We start from the raw sequence: 16,071 nt of genomic DNA on the forward strand, positions 1-16,071 counted from the left end.
GCCCAAGCCTCTGAGGGCCACACGCCACCTGCAGCCTGTACATACGCACCCATCATTCATTCGTTCCCTCGCTCTCCCCTCTGGCCCATGCCGTTTCTTCTCTCCAGGAGCCCCCAGCTGGACGCAAGATGGGTAGCACAGTCTGGTCTGCGTGGAGGGGGAGCCCAGGACACCCCAGGCCGTCGCGGCGGGGGGCGGTGTCTAGCACCACTGGGATTGGACTGGGGAGGCCAGGCCCTGGGTGGGGGGGCATCTCTGGAGCAGAGAAGGCACAAGAAAGACCTTTGACCCACCTGACCCTTCCAGAGCCGCGAGGCATCAAAGCTGGAGGGGATGGTGCTGAGCTCAGACCCTGAAGGCCAGGCCAGCGCGTCTGGACTTTGAGAGCCCGGGGAGGCCGATGAATGTGTCACTGGGCTGGGTAACCCATTAACCCTGGCTCACTCATTAAGGGCTTCCCTGATAGCTCAGCTGGTAAAGAAAGAATCCGCCTGCAATGGGGGAGACCTGGGTTCGATCCCGGGGTTGGGAAGATCCCCTGGAGAAGGGAAAGGCTACCCACTCCAGTGTTCTGGCCTGGAGAACTCCATGGACTGTGTAGACCACGACTGAGCGACTTTCAGCTTCACTCATTAAGACCTTGGTGGGTGACCACTAGTCCCGCAGCCGCCCCAGGAGCCGGCCAGAGGGCGGGGCAGAGAGCTGGGCTCTGTGTCCTTGCTCCCAGAGGAGCTGCCTGGGTCTGGCCAGCCTCCAGCCAGGGGCAGCTGCCAAGGCAGCCTCGGGCCCCGCCCCACCCTCCCGGAGCCTTTCATCTGCTAATGATCCCGGAGAGCCTGCAGGGCCTGGCCAGACTGGAGACTCAGGCCCCGGACCGGCGGAGCAGGGGCGGGGGCAGGCACCCGACCCACTCCAACAACGAACGCCCTGGGAGGGCGCGCGAGCAGGGCACTCCTGGCCCAGGAAACCGCAGCCTAAGAGGAAAAAGGACTTGCCCAAAGCTACCTGGCAGGACAGCAACCCAGGAAACAGAGAAGGCCCTGAAAACACTTCCTTCCGCCTGGGGCGCACCCCCCCCCACCCCCCGCTGTCAGGCCTCGGGGAGCGGCTGGGCCTGAACCCCCGGAAGTGCCGGGTAAGCCTGTGCCCCAAGTGGGCCCCAGCTGGTAGAGACACAACCTCCTGGGAGTTCCTGGCAGCCCAGTGGTCAGGACCCCGGGCTTTCATGGTTGGGGTTCAACCCCCGGCCAAGGAACTGAGATCCCGCAAGGAGGGTGACGTGGTCAGAAACAAAACAAAAAAGGAGAAACAACATCGCCTAATGCCGTCACAGTGAGAGAGCCGGGCAGGGGGTCCAGACGCAAGGAGCACCCGACCCACCCTCGGAAGCCGTGGGAGCCAGGAGGCCTGATGTCGTCAGGGGCAAGTTGTGTACCCCTGGTCAGCTGGCTGAACAGAAGTCCGTCTTCACCAGCTTGAGGGTCACACAGTCCCAAGTGTTTGGCCTCTGAGCTTCCATCTCCATCACCCGAGAAAGTCTGGCTTGCATACCTGCCCTGACAGGGAACTCACTACCTTTCAGGACAGAGGACGCGGGTCGCTGCCTGCTCTTCCCAACATCGAGCCCCAGCTGCTGCCTTCCTGGAACGCCTTCTACACCTGCATCAGGTGGGCCTGGCCTAACACCCTGCCCGCTGAGGCCCCCCACCCTATGGCTACTCAGCCACTGCCTCTCAGAGCCACGAAGGCCATACCGAAGGGATGGGAGGAGATCCTGGGCTTGGCGCAGGGGCTGGTGTGGCTCACTGGTGGCGGGAGGGGAGCTCCGGCCAACTGCACACAGGGGCAGGGCCCTGCTGCCCCCAGACACCCGCCAGCGGCCTTGTAGGGGCTTCCCACCTCAGCACCTGCCTTCAGTGTGAGGACAGAGGCTGGCGCTTGGCCAGGTGCGTGGGCCTCCGGGGCGATCGACTCGTTAACAACCGGGAGCTTCGGGCTGCAGAGCCCGCATGGCACCTGGCGGACTGAGTCCAGCTCCCAAGCTCAGAGGCGGTTTGGCAGGACGACCAAGAGCATGGGCACGTGCAGGGCCTGGGTTCACGTTCAACCCCAGGCTCGACGGCGCGGAGTCTCCTCTCCTAACTTGCCCTCCGTTTTCTGTCTGGAGAGCACGGATCCTTCAAACAGTTGCTGGGCAGATGCGCTGAGATCGGCCGCACCCAGGGCCTGCCGTCGCCCCCTCCCTGCCCACGGCTCCCTGCACAGGTAGCATTTATCGCATCACCTCATAATTATCTGCGAGTCTGGGAGCTCCAGGGGGTGGGGAGGAAGGCGGTGTCCCGTCCACACCCCAGCCCCAACCCCCACCCGGGTGCATCTCCAGGTGGGGGGCGGGTGCGACCCTGCACGGGGCTACGTGGATGTGCGGTTTCACCGATGCTGACACCTCTGTGCATGTCTGGCTCAGCCCGCCTGGGCTTTTGGAAGCTCTCCCCGCCGGCCCCTTCCTCAGCTTCTCTTTGACCCCCTTTACGTCTCAGCCCTGGATGCAGTTCCTCTCTCTAGCTGCATCCTGCTGAAACACCCTGTTGGCTGATGCTTCAACCAACAAGCCCGAACCTGAGCTAAGTGGCGACCCTCCCCAGACCTCCACTGGCCATGGTAGGCAGAGCCCTGCCCTAGGGAGGGGGCCTGGGCATCTTCGCTGCCCTGTCCAGTGGCCCCAAGCCCTCCCCCTCTCCGCTGCCCCCAGCCACACCTGACCCCAGCCACCCCTCCCACCGCGGCCTCCCCTTCTCACATGGCAGGAAACCCAGAGATCCCCAGGCGCCCCTCTCACCCCCTGCAGCCCCGGTGCTCAGATCACATCCCTCCCCGACTAGGACACCCTTCAGAGGTGCACGCTACCCTCCAGGTCAGCGCCTGTGGCTGGGCTGGACCCTCCTCCGAGTGGTTCACCCGCAGCCCGGACTCTTCTTCCCTCAGGCCCAACCTCAACACTGCTGCCTCCTCTTGGAAGCCTACCCTGCCTCCTGGTTGGGGGCTGCCCCGGCTCCCGCAGGGCCCCGGGACCCCCGTCACAGCTCCCCACCTCTGCTCTCCTGTTGGCCTCCTGCATCTGTCTCGGGGGCGCCCATGGCGGCCAGTGACCATGGCTAAATGGACGTGATGGCTGTCGGGTGACTGGGAGGCTTGGGCACGGGGCCACAGAAGCGTGATAGAGCCACAGGTGCTCAACGCTGACCCGTGAGTGTGTGCTGGACGCCTTCCTTGCTGCATCTAAGCCTCCGCCTTTCCCAGGCGGGTATCTTATTTTCCCCCATTTTCCAGAAGAGGAAATGGTTTCGCAGAAGCTGCTACAGTGGGTTGAACAGTCTCCCCCCAGATCCTCATCCACCTGGGGGCTCTGAACGGGACCCCATCTGGAAAGGAGCTCTTTGCAGAAGTCATCAGTAATGGTGAGGTCATCCCGGGTGGGGGCGGGCTCCTAAGTCAGTGAGCAGCGTCCCCGTAAGAAGGGAGTCATGTGGCTTCCCCGCTGGCTCAGCGGGTAAAGAATCTGCCTGCGATGCAGGAGACACAGAAGATGCGGGTTCGATCCCTGGTCGGGAAGATCCCCTGGAGGAGGGCGTGGCAACCCACTTCAGTATTCTTCCCAGAAGCATCCCGTGGACTGAGGAGCCCGGCGCATTACAGTCCACGGGTTGCAGAGTCAGACACGACTGAGCGACTAAGGAGACGCCAACACAGGAGACGGGTTCCGGTCCCGACCGGGGGAGTCCCACACACCAGGAAGCAGCCCACCCTGTGCTCTCGAGCCTGTGCTCTGCAACAAGAGAAGTCACCGCAGTGAGGAGCCTGCGCACCACAGCTCGAGAGCACCCCCTGCTCTCTGCACCTGGAGAAAGCCCACGCACAGCAACAGAAACCAGCACAGCCAAAGACGCCTAACTAAAAAGCCAGGAGACACAGACGCAGGGAAGGAGCCCCGGGACCAGGGAGGCAGAGACCGGCGGGAAGCCGCTGCAAGGCAAGGCAGGTGAGGACGCTGGCCACCGCCAGAAGCTGGCGACAGGCAGAGAAAGAGGCTTCTGAAGCACCTTGGAGGGCACAGCCCTGCCAGTGCTTCGGTCGGTTTCCGACTGCTGTCGTTTTAAACTATCACCAAGTTTGTGGTTCCCGTGTTATGAGAGCCGTAGAAAACTCACAGCACTACATGTTTCTGTTCCCCCACAGGGGCAGGTCCAGGGGTTTGGAGCCGGGGCCTGAGGCCACCCCGACCCTGCAGGAAGCTCCCAACCCGCCCCTTGGAGCCAGCTCCAGGGGAAACGGTCTCCGCAATGTCCGTCTGCTTCCTCCCTCCTGTGAGTGCTCCCTCGTCCCTCTTTGTGGTGGCTGCCGGGAGGCTCCATGGTGCCAGGCTGCTTGCTGAGGTACCCGGGCTGGCCTTCCTCCTCCTGGGCTTGGACATACACGCTGGGTGGGCAGGGAAGGGGCCCGAAGGTGGGACACATCCAGCGCAGGGCTGCCCCAGCCCTCCCCCCACACCTGCTGGGTCATCCAGACCCTGGTTTCCTGTCATAGCAGCTGGGCCACCAGCTGTCGGGGCTCCTGGTCTCCTGGCAGGTCCCACTCGGGGCCCAGGATGTCCTCAGCATCACCCACCCGCCTGACTCTCCAGCTCCTCAACCTCCCAGCTCACTGGCTCCCGGGGGTGGCAGGGCCGCCCCGCGAGGCTGGGTGCTGTGCTCAGTCCTGTCTGACGCCTGTGACCCCGTGGACTGGAGCCCTCCAGGCTCCCCTGTCCATGGGATTTCCCAGGCCAGAAGACAGGGGTGGGGTGCCATTTCCTTCTCCAGGGGAGCTTCCCGACCCAGGGATCGAGCCCGAGTCTCCCAATCTTCTGCATTGGCAGGCAGGTTCTTTACCACTAGCGCCAGCTGGGGAGCCGGAGACACTGGGTACAAGTTTCTGAACCTTGACCTCAGCCCTGGGGGCTCAGAGGGCAACACCACAGCTCCCACCCCATCCCACGGGGTCTCCCCAAACACAGCTCAGCTGCCCAGGGCAACTCCACGCATAGGGAGCAGCAGGCTTTAGTTAAGCACATACGAGAGCCAGCCTGTGGGGGACAGTGTCCCACCCCTGAGGGCACCGCTCTGCCTCTGGAGCCTCTGTCCAACGCAGATTGGGACAGTCAACCTGGCCACCCCCACGGGAGGCCGGGGGAGGCCCGTCCAGGGATCTGAGCCCAGATGCCACCCTCCCCCCTTTCCTAGAAAACGCCCTCCAGGAATCTCTCAGCCAAGGACACAGAGGGTGGGGCGGGGATGAGACTCAGGGCTGGGGAGCAGTTCTCCACTTCCCATGGGACTCCAAGCTCTGGCCGTAACCCCCTACCCCACCGCTGTCTGGCTGCCCCTTCACGACATCCAGGCTTGGCCCTCCCCTGCCCACCCCACGCCCCGTCCTCGGCCTTCTCACTCTCGGGGGGGACGGGGTCCAGGCCTGGCTCAGCCTCTGGAAGGATACGGTCAGGACCTGGGAGGCATCCCAGCTCTGGCTCCGGTCCTGGGATGGGGTGCGGCGTGAAGTGTGTGGCTTACCGGGCCTCCGGCTCTGGGAAGGGGTCTGCGAGGCCCCCGGGGCCGCGGGGCCGCTGCTGAAGGCCCTAGCCCGGGCCCCCACCACGTCACTTCAGTGTGCCGTCGACTTGGCCCCGGAGGAGGGCAGGCCGGCTGTCCTGCTGGTTTGCCAAGGAGGAAACCTGTGGTGCCAAGGTGGCCCAGGGACAAAGCCGGCTACAGAGCCGGGGGAGGGCGTCTGGGTCCAGCCGTCTGACGGCAGGAAAGAAGGGGCCAGGATAGGAACAAGCCCAGCGCCGGTGGAGGGACGGCGGCTGTGGCGGAACGGCGGCTGGGGGGGCGGGGGCCGGCCCCTGCCTCCTCTCCGGGGCTCAGCCCTCAGGACCACAGAGCCCAGCACGGTCCTCTCAGCCCTTCTCCTGTGGGGGGCGGAGCGGTGCTTAGCCCTGCAGGAGCTGAAGTCTGCCTCCCCCCGGCCCGTGGGCCGGTCCTCCCCCATCACGGGCCCTGGGCACCCTTCCCAAGCTGGACACACACCCTCCCTGCTGTGGGAGTCGGGGCTCTGGAGCCAAATTCCCCTGCGCTGGGATGCGAAGGGGCTGGGGGGAGGAGCTATAAGGGGCAGCGGGCCCCCAGGGAAGACCCCTCCAGCGAGCGGCCCCCACCACGCACACAGACGCTTCCCCCACTTCTGCCTGGGAGGGAGCCTGAAGGCAGGCAGGTGCTGCCAGCCTGCCCAGAGCTGGGGTGAGATTAACCAGCACCCCCAAGGCCCCTGGCTCGCCCAGCTCTGCCGCCAGCCAAGGAGGGAGGGAGGGTAAATATTTGTCCAGGCAGGAGAGTCTGCGAAGGGTGAGAAAGTCAGGTACTATAGCTGCGCTGCGGCGGAGGGCTGGGGGGAGGTTCTGAGAACCGGTACCGGCACCGCCTGAAGCCGCCCCCCACCCCGCCCTGACCCCCAGTCCAGTCTCCTTCCTTTCGTCGCCAAAACCACCGACCCACGGTCAGCCCCGGATGCCCGAGGCTTTGGAGGCGCCGAGCGCCACCCCCCTCCGGTGACCCCAGTCCCTGGCGACACAGCTCGAGCCAGGACGAGCGCGGGCCGACGGCCTCCTCCAGCGACACCCCTAAACCGAGCGTGGGATCTCCGGGAACCCCGCAGGGGCCCTCCTCTTTCCCCCGCCCCGCTCCGGCCCGGCCAGGGCGCGCAGCCTCGGATCGCGCGCCCCGCACGCGGCGCATCCCCGGGCAGGAGCAGGGCCGGGGCGGGGCCGGGGCGGGGCGCCGGGCCGCCGGGCCTCCCGCCCGCTCTACGCCCGCCGCGCGGCGGCCATGGGGGCGCGGCTGGGCCGGCGGGCCGGGCCCGACGCGGGCTTGGAGGCCGGGGCGGCGGCGGGGTGCGGGCCCGCGCCTTAGGAGCGCTGGGTGCGCGGGCTCCGCGAGATCCAGTCCACGCTCCGCGAGTGGCGGCCCGAGCGCGCCCGGCAGCTGCGGCGCCTCCTGCGCCAGGCGAGAGAAGGAGCGGGCCGGCCGGGGCTGGAGGCCGGGGAGGGGCCGGGAGGCAGTGCCGAGCGGGGGCGCGCGCGCCGGGCGGTTCCCAGGGGAGGGGACGATGGGGGTCTTGTCTAGGCCGCAGGGCGAGGCAAGGACGGAGGGCAGTGGGCTACAGCTGGGGAGGGGCTCCCTGGACCGTCCGCTCGTCTCAGGGGTTTGAGGTCGGCTGTGGCTCCTAGCCTGGAGCTAGGTGCCTGCCTTCAGACCCTGCCAAGAAAGGAGGCCAGCTGGGGGCCAGTGGTCTTGTCCTGGGGGGCAATGGGGAGACGGGAGGCCGGGCCCTGGATCCTGCAGCCAGGACCTGGGGGAGCTGAGCTGCCGCCCGGCTGGTCAGCGGGTGCAGCAGCCTCACCCTAGCAGCCCAGACAAGGCCCAGCCTCCTCGCGGGCAGTGCCCCAGGCCACTGAGGACACACGGCTGGCACCCCCTGTGCCTTCCCAGCATTGGGTCGGGGTGGGCGGGGCCCTGGCTCCACAGACGCCAGCCCCCAGCCCCGGGCTCCCAGGAGTCACCACCGAGCAAGCCGCTGCCCTCTCTGCCGAGTCCTGGTGCCCTGCGGCCGCCACCGCCCGCCCCGCCCCGTGCGCTGAGATCGGCCTGGTGCACAGGTGGACATGCTCGGGAAGACGGAGGCTTGGAGAAGAGCTGCGAGCCTAGGGCCGCAGAGCAAATTGGGGGCCAGCCGAGGCTGCAGCCCACCCCTCTGGGCTCCGCAGGCTAGAGGCTGGCCCTTTCGGGGGAGCTGTCCGCACCTGCAGAAGGCAGGCTGGGGTCCCTGGGACCCGGTCTGGGTCAGCCCCGGCTTCTTCTGGACCCTCCCTAGCTGGCATCTCCCACTTGAACCGTGTGTGAAGTGCAAGCAGAGCAGCATGCATCAGCCAGGGCCCCGGATCTCCGTCTGGCAAGGAGCCCAAGGCGCACTGGCTGGGTATTTTAGCTGGGTGTCCCAGAGTTGGTGCCCTGCCCTGTCCCATGGCCAACAGGGCCTCTGCAGTTTCGGCCCTCGGGCACTGGGGCCTGGCTTCCTGTGCCCTCCTGGGCTTTACGCACAGAGCACGCTACTTTCTGGCTTGGGGTGGGCAGAGGCGCCTGAGGCCTGGAGGCCCATCCTGGTTGTGCCTGTCGCATCCTGTAAACGGACCCCCTAAAAGACAGCACGCCGGGTGCAAGGGGATAACAGGAGGAAGCCAGGGGGTGGGGGGCGGGAAGGACAGGGCAGGCCAGGGACCTGAAGGGGGATGTGCATGAGGCTGGGAGGCTGGACGGGGGCTGGACAGGGGGGCTGGTGAGTGGGGGAGGCCGTGGAGGCCAGAGTCTGAGGCTTGCAGACTGTCTCTGCCACCCCATGGCTGTGAGGACATTTGATCTCCACCGAGGGGGTCAAGCCCAGGGGTGTCGTGGAGCTGGCTCTGGCTGGGAGGGGCGGGAGGCCAGGGCCCCTGGGAGGAGGCTGTCGGGCCGAGGCCTGAGGCTGCTTGAGCGGTGCGCGGGCTGGGCAGGGGGTGGAGGGTGCAAGCGGGGTGGTCCCTGCGCTCTGCAGCGAGCCTGGGAAGACGGGGCTGGCAGCGTTCTCTACTGAGTGAGGGAACAGGAGCGGAGTGCCACTCCGACAGGAAGGGTGTGGACGGCAGCCATTGCGCAGGACTGCGGCCTAGGTGGGTAGAGGCGGGGGGACCCGAAGGGAATGCTGGAGGGCGGGGGCACTGGGGGGGTCATCAGAGCAGCCCCCCAAAGACAAGCCCAATCCCAGGGAAGGGCGTCCTGCAAGCCTGGGGCGGGGGCAGCGGTTGGGAGGGCGTCCAGGGCAGGGAGGCCGCGGCCCTGGCTCCCTCTACTCTCAGCGGCCTGCAGGATTTGGGCCCAGAACGGGCCCTGCTCACTGGCCTGCTTTGCAGGAACGCCGCCTTCCTCAGCCTGCCCACGGCCTGCTTGGGCCCCTGGCCCGGGACCTGCAGTGCCCCGAGGCGGTGAGGCCCACGCCCCAGGCCGGGCAGCGTGGTGGACGGGGGCCTGGAGTTGCCCTCGGGGGGCCCCCCCTGGCCTGCTGCATGCGTGGCCTCAGAAGGAGGGTCAGCGTCCCTCTCTGGGACCCCGTGCCGGCGTCGTGTGTGAGGCTGGCCTGCAGCTGCAGCCCATGGGAACCCTGCTGACCCCGCCCCGGGGTGTCACCTGTCATTTGGACCCGTTTCCTGAGCCGTGGGCCCGGCCCTGGGACCCAGGCAGGGGGTCGCGTGGGGAACCCTCGGGATCCAGAACACCCTGACAGACCCACTGAGTCCCAGCGCTGGGAGAGAGCCGGTCCACATGTACCCCTGTGGACAGGAGCCCACCGCCTCCCTGGGCAGTGCACGACGGGAGCAGATCTCTCCTCCTGCTGGGCTGGCCCCTGCCACCTGCCGTCCACCCCGCGGGCCCATCGGACGTCCCGCCGTGAGGCTGGCAGGGGCCTTGCTCCTGACAACCTGAGGCTGCCGCAGGCCCTGTCACAGTGAGCCCCGGCGTGAGACAGGGGCGCCCTCCCCCGGGCCCGGCCGGCTGTGAGCCGGCCCCGTCCAGGTGCAGCGGTCGCCGCAGGTGCCCCGAGGCTGGCCTGGAGCCGTTGCGGGGACCCCGGGCTTGCTGCCACTGTGCACGCATGCTGCTCGCAGAGCCTGGATGAAAGAATGTGCTGGGTGGCGGAGTGGGCTGGGTGCCGGCTCTGCGGAAAGCAGGCCGCCCCACATCCTGCCCAGCTGGGCCTCTGCGAGGGCCGGCTTAGGAGCGAGAGAGAGAGGGGGCCAGGATGGGGGCGGGGGGCGCCGTCAAACAGCCACCCTCCCCCGGCAGCCCAGACCCAGTCCACGGGCGCCGGCCCGCTGGACGGGGAGAGGGGGGAGGGCGTGCTGACCTGGCTGGCTCCTGTTTCCTGGGGCGGCGTGGGGGCAGCGGGGCTCCCTGGAGGGGCCTGGTCCCGGGGGGCGCTGAGGGCGCGCGGGGAGCCGGCGGGTCGCCCGAGGCTCTGGCCCGGGGCCTGAGGACCGGGAACAAGGGCCCATTGTCTGGGCCTCCTCCCGCCGGGCCCCGCGGGCCTCGGACCAGCCTGTCCAGCTCCCAGCGGGCAGCCTCTCCTGGCTGCGAGCCAGGCTGCGGCGGGGGGTGGGGGGGGGTCAGCCAGTGGGCGGCCCGAGGTCGGCCGGCCGGCTGTGCGCATGCCCGCGCTCGGGCCCCCGAGGCCAGCCTCCCTGACCACGCTGCCCCCCGCAGCACCTGGAGCTCGGAGTCCTCCGGGCAGGACCTGCCAGCAGCTGTCTACGGCCTCGCCCCTCATGACAGGTGGCCGCGGGGGGCCCGCCCGCCCTGGAGGGAGGCTCAGGGCTGGAGAAGGGGCAGGCACGCGGCCCCCCAGCCCAAGGCACCCCCCCGGCCCGGCTCCTCTCCGTGGGAGCTGCCGTCCCCACGCCTGGCCCAGGGCCCGGCCCCCTAGACCAACATGACCTCAGTGGCGGTCAGCTGAGTCCCCGCGGCAGCCTGGGAGGCAGGCGGCACCCAGGTCCTGTCACCAGGAAGGAAACTGAGGCGGGGGCAGGCGTGTCGTGCCCAGGGCCACACCGTCCTCTGGGAACCCCCGGCCTGAGCGGGGGCTCCACGGCCAGCCCAGCGGCCCGCGCTGCTGCGGGGTCCCCCTCAGGCAGCCCACCGCGGCCTCGTGCGCAGACTCGTTCTGGCAACAGGCCACTGGCCCCCAGGCCCTGGAGCGCCTCCTTGGCCTCAGGCCTGAGGGTCCACGCTCGGTCTGGGGCCTGTGGGGGCTGTTCCTTGCCTTGGCAGGCGGGGGCCCTGGAGGTGCTCCCACCACTCTTGGCCCCCAGGCAGCCAGCCCCGGGCTCAAATGACAGAACCACAGGGTTCTGCGGGGGTGGGGGGCCCTCCTCCGTCTCGAGTTCCAGCTTATGACGCAGGGAGCCTCCCACAGGGCAGGTCCCAGCCCACGTTCCCCAACACGGCCCTCTTGCTTAGCCTGGGTCTGTTCCCTCTCTGGCCCCCAAGCCTCGGGGTGGGGGACACCAGTCACCCTCATAGGAGCATCCATCCTTCCAAAACGGTCAGTGACCTTCGAGGAGGCACGTGGAAACACTGACGGGTGGGCTCGGGTCCAGCACCCTGATTTGGAGACCTGGCTGTCCCTTAGTGCCATGTGGCCGTGGAGGAGTCGGGTCACCCCCGCCCCCAGCACCACGGGATAAGCAATGCCACCCCACTGGGTTGGCGTAAAAATCAGAGACAACCATCGTGACAGGTGTGGGGAGGCTGCAAACAGCGGGTTTTTAGAACGGCCTTGATGAGCACAGGTGCATCGAATCCTCACAACCAGGCTGCCTCTTAACCAAGGGGGAAACTGAGGCTCAGAGCTCTTGCCAGCATTGCCCGTGGCCACTCGCTCAGGAAGTGGCCGTGCGCAGGGGCCTGGGCCGCCCTGACTGGGGGTCGCCGCCTGTGGCCAGGGTGGTGGTGGCGGCGGGGCCCTTGTCAGTCCCTCCCCATCCGTGACTCTCCCGCAGCCTCCGGAAGACTCTGCCGGCAGGTGAGGCCGTGGACCTGTCGGGAACCCCCGTTGGCCCGGGACCCGCAGCCCGTCACGCGCTACTTGGGCTGGCAGGGCTGGCCCTAAGCTTCACAGGGTTCAGCGACAGGCTGCTGTGCCCGCTGCTGCCCAGCCTGAGCCAGCACCCCTTGCCGCCCAGCATCCACGAGGGCCCGGACCCGGGGCCCCGGCCCTGGCATCCCCCTGGGGCTCTGTGGCTGTGGGGCCCACGCCCCAGGCCAGCTGCACCGGGTGACCCGCCGGCCGCCTGGCTCCTGCCTCCAGAGCTCGTGGGCGGATGGGGTGATGGGGGCGGAGGTCCCCCGGGAGCCAGTGTGCGGAGGAGGAGGGGGGCCGGCACGTATAAAGGGCCACGTCCTCTCCACCTCAGCCTTTCTGCACCGTGGGCCTCGGGGGCCACTGGGCACCAGCCCGGCCCCTGGGGTGAGGAGAAGTGGGGGCCTGCAAAAGGGAGGGACCAGACTCACTCTGACCTCCCCTGGGTGCTCCCTGGACAGCGTCCCCTGGGAGGCCGGAGAAGCGGGAGGTCCGTCTGTGGGCGGGGACTTGGAGGGGACCTCCGGGGACCGACCCTCAGGTCCGGGCAGGGCCTGGGCACCTGGAGGACAGGACCCAGAGCGGGGCAGAGCTCCTGCCTGAGCCCAGGCTGCTGAACACCCCCTCAACCGGGATTCCCTGGGCCAGGCACACGACTGTGCCGATGGGGCGAGGCCTGTCTCCCGTGGGGCAAACTGCTGCCCACCAGCTCTGGTGCCCACCCTCCAGGCCTCCTGTACTTGGTGAGTGGGCGGCTCCACAGGGCAGGGGAGGAGAGACAGCAGTCAGAGACAAAGAGCCCTGTGTTCTCTGCAGGCCCTGGGGGCCCCCACGCGGAGTCCTCCCCCGTGGGGAAACCCAAGGGCGCATGCGGGGGTGGGGGGTGGGCACAGCTGGCAGCAGGAGGCCCGGGGGAAGCAGGACCCACGGGCGGGCTGCAGACCAGGCGCCTCCCTGCCCGCCCAGGCCTGCGTGGGGGGCTGGGCAGGGACGCCAAGCTAGTCGAACAGTGTCCCTGTGCCTGGCCCAGGGCGCCCCTGCAGGCCAGCGCCAGGGGCGGCGGGGTGCCCCGCCTCGCGGAGCGCCCCAGTGAACCCTCCCTAGAGCTCCGGCCCTCAACGGACCGCGAGCTGGCACCGTGACACTCGTCTGTAGGCCACCAGATGCCTGGCAGCATCTTGGGCCAGAAGGGCGGCGTCAGGCCTGGGAGGGTAGGAGGGGGTGAGGTTAGGCCCCTGCCTCCCTGCGCCTGGGGGAGCCCTACCCAGAGGGGCTGGAAGGCGTGAGCGGACCCATTCGGCCCAGCTCTGCTCCCCTCTGTGCAGCTCTCCGCTCTCTGCTGTGGGGTCCTCGCCCTTCCCCAGCCTCCTTGCTTTAACGACGTGGACCTGCCCAGTGACCCCCACTCTGGGACAGTGGGCTCGGGCCCCAGGGGGCTGAAGGATGAACAGGCCGGCCCGGGCCGGGCGAGCTGCTGAGCTGCATCCTGCGACTCCAGGCTGTGAGTCTGCGGCCTCCCCCCACCCCTCCTCCCTGCCCACCCCAGGCCCGCGTCTGCCAGACCTGGGCCTGACGACTGCGACCGCGTGGAGGGCGTCTCACCGGGATGCTGTGAGGACCGTGGCCGGTGTTGCTGGCCGAGCTCTGGCTGGATGCAGGCGGTGGCAGCTGGTCTCAATCTCCCGGCCTCTCAGATGGATGCCTGCGATGCCCCTGGCCAGGCAGGGGTGTGAAGCGGCTCTGAGCCAGTCTGCCCTGTTCCCATGCAGGTGTCCAGAGCCCCTTCGAGGGGCCCTTGCGAACCCCAGAGAGGCTTCCTCTGTGGGCAGGGACACCCAGGAAGCCGGCTGCAGGCGGAGACACCAGGGGGGCCTGGCTGGGGCCGGTCCGCTCCTAGGCCCAGTCTCGGAGGCGGACAGACCTGGCCTGGTCCCGCCCGTCACCCGTGGACGGTGCGGTCCTCTCAGGGCCCGGCCCCTCATCTTGGGAACAAGGCTCACCGAGCCGCCCCTTGTCCCGCTGGCGCGAGGCTGACAAGGCTTGGAAAGGGCCTGCCGCATGGGGGGCACCGGGCAGAGGCTCTGCAGCGTCAGCGGGCCTCCACCCAGGGCTCTCTGGGTGGGAATGGCAAGAGCCCAGGCCCCAGGACAAGGCAGGGCTGACGCCATCTATTTATTTAAGAGCGCTCTGCAGCCTCGGCTGGGGCCAAGCACTGTTCCGATGGCTTTACACCACTTCAGTTCTCTCTGCATCTGCAGGAGGTGAGTGAACTGAGTCAGCAAGAGGTTGAGAGACCTGTCTGAGGTCAAAGGGCTAGGAACGGGGAGGAGCCAGGAGGTGAGCCAGGCAGCTGGCTTCAGTCTGGGGTGCTGCCGGTCTCCCAGCCATCGGGGGCCGAGGAGTCACCCAAATTCCCGCCAGGGGCGCCCCAGCAAGCCAGAGGCCATTCGGCCGTCATGACGGCCCTGCCGCCGCAAGGCCAGCCGGGATCTCCCTGGGCCTCTGTCTCCTCGCGTGCAAGACGGGGCGGTGGGGGGAGCACTGAGGAGCCAGGCTCTTCCTCTTCTGGGATGGAGGGACTGGTCAAGAGTGGGCTGGAAGTACTGACGATACTTCTCAGACTGAGCCCCGCTCAGGCGTGTGGGATCCGTGCCCGCTTCTGGCAGGCTGGCAGACAGCTGCAGGAGCCTTCGTCCCTCCGGCCTCCGCTTCTTGGGTCGTGCCAGCGTGTTGAGAGCATCAAGAGGAAAGAACGAAAACACGCCTGTCCTCTGCAGGACGGAGGTGACCAACGCGCGGGAACTTCTGTCCTGGAAGGAAGGACGTGTGAGCCCAGACAGAATGCTTTAATTAAAAACCCTTCCTCCTTGGAAGAAAAGCTGCGACAAACCTAGAGAGCGTATTTAAAAAGCAGAGACGTTGCTTTGCTGACCAAGGTCTGTAGAGTCAAAGTTAGGGTTTTCCCAGTGGTCGTGTACAGATGTGAGAGTTGGACCATAGAGCAGGCCGAGCGCCGAAGAATTGATGCTTTTGAACTGTGGTGTTGGAGAAGACTCTTGAGAGTCCCTTGGATAGCAAAGAGATCAAACCAGTCAATTCTAAAGGAAATCAACCCTGACTATTCATTGGAAGGACTGATGTTGAAGCTGAAACTCCAATACTTTGGCCACCTGATGCGAAGAGCCAATTCACTGGAAAAGACCCGATGCTGGGAAAGACTGAGTGCGGGACAGTCTGTGTGGAATTGATATCGCGCTTGTGCGTGCTCAGCGGCTCAGCTGTGTCCAGCTCTTTTGACCCCATGGACTGTAGCCCGCCAGGCTTCTGTGCACGGGATTCTCTAGGCAAGAATGCTGGAGTGGGATGCTATTTTCTCCTCCAGGGGATCTTCCTGACCCAGGGATTGACTCTTGCATCGCAGGCGGATTCTTTACCATTGAGCCACCTGGGAAGCATTCCCAAAGAATTGATCATTGATATTATCTCTTCCTTAAATATTTGGCACATTTCCTCAGGGAAGGCTCACAAGCCTGACGTTTTCTTTGTGGGAAGGTTTTCAACTACAATTCCAATTTAAGAGAAGTAGGGGTATTCGGGTTAGCTGTTACTTCTCAGAGGGAGTTTTTGCATTTTTGATTTTCCAAGGAATTAGTCCATTTCATCTGAGCTGTGGAATTTGACATGAAGGTGTTCATAACTTTCTCTTTTATTCTGGCTGTACCGAGAGGCTTGCAAGATCTTGTCCCCTGACCAGGGATTGAACCCGGGCTCACAGCAGTCAAAGTGCTGAGTCCTAACCACTGGACCGCCAGGGGATTCTTCTAGATTCTTCAGTGATATCTTCTTGTCCAAGATTGATATAGCTGAGACCATTGACCCAAGACCTTTCTTTTTTCCTAATATAGGTGTTAAGTGCTGTCTATTTTTAAAAAAAATCACTAACCTGCTTTGTTCCTGTGAACTTGCCTGCTGGACATTTCACATGCACGGAATCATATTTTGTGTCCTCTTTCACTTACCTTGCCTTCAAAATTCATCCATGGTATAGCATGTGTCAGTAATTCATTTTTTTTTTAAGGCTAAATGATACTCTGTTGTATGGATAGGCCACTTTTGCTTATCCATACGCACATCAGCAGGTTAGTGGTTTTTTTTTTAAATAGACAGCAAGCCTCTCGGTACAGCCAGAATAAAAGAGAAAGTTATGAACACCTTCATGTCAAATTCCACAGCTCAGATGAAATGGACTAATTCCTTGGAAAATCAAAAATGCAAAAACTCCCTCTGAGAAGTAACAGCTAACCCGAATACCCC

At 65.9% G+C, this 16,071-nt stretch overlaps 1 non-coding gene across 1 annotated transcript; it reads right to left on the reverse strand.

Moving 5' to 3' along the window:
- Positions 1–15,499: 15,499 nt before the first annotated feature.
- Positions 15,500–15,572, reverse strand: TRNAQ-UUG (transfer RNA glutamine (anticodon UUG)). Its single transcript has one exon. It is a non-coding gene; the product is annotated as a tRNA-Gln (tRNA).
- Between the last annotated feature and the right edge of the window lie 499 nt (positions 15,573–16,071).

Source organism: Bos javanicus, chromosome 17, assembly GCF_032452875.1.
Source record: "Bos javanicus breed banteng chromosome 17, ARS-OSU_banteng_1.0, whole genome shotgun sequence".
In the NCBI taxonomy this organism is placed as follows: domain Eukaryota; kingdom Metazoa; phylum Chordata; class Mammalia; order Artiodactyla; family Bovidae; genus Bos; species Bos javanicus.